General features: G+C 46.1%; 1 protein-coding gene across 2 annotated transcripts in view; it reads right to left on the bottom strand.

Moving 5' to 3' along the window:
- ches1 (checkpoint suppressor 1) overlaps window positions 1-2249 on the bottom strand; it is an 84259-nt gene that overhangs the window by 8590 nt on the left and 73420 nt on the right. The gene's annotated exons all lie outside the window — the stretch shown is intronic.

Below are 2249 nucleotides of genomic sequence, written 5' to 3'. Positions count from 1 at the left end.
AGTTTGACACAGGAGCAGATCCAGTAGTACGGAGAGCAGGACTTCTTAAAACAGCACAGGACTGGAGATGGTCTTGGAGGGCAGGATGGTCACTTTTGAACCAAAGTTGCTGAACGTTTTAGATTTTTTAAATCACACCTACACGGCGCTGGAAGACGTATTTAGACTTGAGTAAAAGCGTCAACGCTGCAGTGCAAAAAGACCCGACAAGACAGGTGGAACCTTTCTTTTACTGAAGTACCTGGTTTGAATAAGTACACATGCATACATAATCATCACGGTCTAGTTTTTACTCGGCTCCATATATTTTATATCACGTGCTTTTCTAGATTTTTCTTCCACATCAAACATAAATACTGATAATAATGAAGTTTTGCAAAAGCAGAGCAGAGAGAGGATTCCTTTTATATGTATTATAACATACTGACTTAGTGCAGGTTTGCTGCTTTTATTTACATCTTCAGCTAATTTTAATATTGCAGCCGGCTGTTTTGAAGATAATTATAAGAATTTTACACAACATCAGGTCGTTAATTAACTTTAGGCAGCATTTCACTTGTTAGTTATGATTTAAGCCTAAAAGGCAAATTAACTCAGCTGATAAAAAAATGTCGTAAATATTTTTTTTCTTGAATTCCTCCAAATTGTACTTAACTTTCACCTCTGCTACTGCGGCAACAGTGCGCTTCCTGTAACGGCTTATCATTTACTAGAACAGCAAACCTATGGAGAAATGTACAAGCATATGAGTTCCCACCATTTGGCGGGATTTGCAGTCCTGCTGGAATTGCTGGTAATCATTTGTCAATAGATATCTGTCAACAGACATAAAGCCGATGCTTGTTTGAAGCGATTGTGATGCACCGGTTTGCCTGCGATGAATCATTTAGAAGCTGGTCAATTTTTCTATTGACTTGGATACACCCTTCATTTGCAGCTGACAGGTTAATAACGGCCCAGAGCTGGTTCCAAATGAGTTAGCTCCAGAAATGATAGAACTTAAGAGTTTAAAAAGAGCACTTAGACCGAGCAGAAGCTTTATAATTTAGAGCTACTGAATAATGAACCTCGTGGAGGTGGGGTGATAGGTTGCGTCGAGCACTCGGCTCCCAGCCATTGTCCTTGCATTCTTCCACGTCGAGCGGGGAGAGGCACATTTCAGGACACATCACCTCAGAGCGGAGCAGCTCTGAAAGCTCTGGGAATGGGAGATGGAAGTAATAACTGAGGGCACTAACAGCCCCAAACTCGCTCGCTCTGGCACCCGACCACCCCCACCCCGACTCTTCCCTCGTCTTTGCCTCTGGCTGTCTCTCACAGCTTTCCCGTCCCTGCTGCCTCTGACGCTCCCACCTGTCCATTCCTGCACCTTTCAGACACACATTAAAAAAGGAAAATTAAAAAAAAGAAATGACTTTTTCTCCTGTGTTTCCTCCTGACATGCGCACTCCCAAATCAGCTTTCCACCCCTTTATTTCCATCCGTCCATCCGTCCATCCGTCCAGCTGTTCAGACGCATCACTCAGACTCTCTGTGTGTGTCCAGAGGGAGTCCAGGTTTTCAGACACTCTCTCCAAGCCCGGCTCCTTGACCATTACTACTCCATTATCAGCGGCGATGGAGGGCGCGCCGCAGACGCCTAATGTATCCATTTCCTCCTCCATTTAGGGCTCGGCAGCCCAGCGAGCTCCTGGAGTGCTCCCTGATTGGGATTGAATGTCCATTTAAACGGCCGTCCAACCACCAGGGAAGGGTGGGGGGTGTTCGGCAGGGAGGGGAGGCAAGGAATAATGGGAAATGGGGGGTGGGGGGTGCACAAGAGTAAAAATAAAGTGAGACTGTACATATGTTGCACTAGATGAGCAAAGGAGGCAAGGGGATTGCTCCCCAGCCTCTGATTTGAAGCTCAGATTGTCTTCCTTTCTTTCTCTCCCTGCCTTGCTCGCCGTGTCTCGATCACTCCTCTCACCCCCCCCCCCCCCCTTTTATAAATTTTTTTTCTCCACAAACTTAGAAAACACTTGGTGCTGAGCCAAGTGTCAGAACTCAGCACTCAGTATTCTCAAGGTGCGCTTCTAAAAAGAGGGATTTGGAATTGAGATGATTGGAGTTGGCACATCCGTAGAGGGTGGAGGGAGAGAGGAGGAGGAGAGAGGAAGCGGGTGAGACAGAGAGAAAGAAAGAAACAGGCGGGAGATCACACACACACACACACACACACACACACACACACACACACACACACACAC

This window comes from Pundamilia nyererei, unplaced genomic scaffold (assembly GCF_000239375.1).
Source record: "Pundamilia nyererei isolate P.nyererei 1_Seehausen unplaced genomic scaffold, PunNye1.0 scaffold00013, whole genome shotgun sequence".
NCBI lineage: Eukaryota > Metazoa > Chordata > Actinopteri > Cichliformes > Cichlidae > Pundamilia > Pundamilia nyererei.
This window is presented reverse-complemented; position numbering and strand designations above follow the sequence as displayed.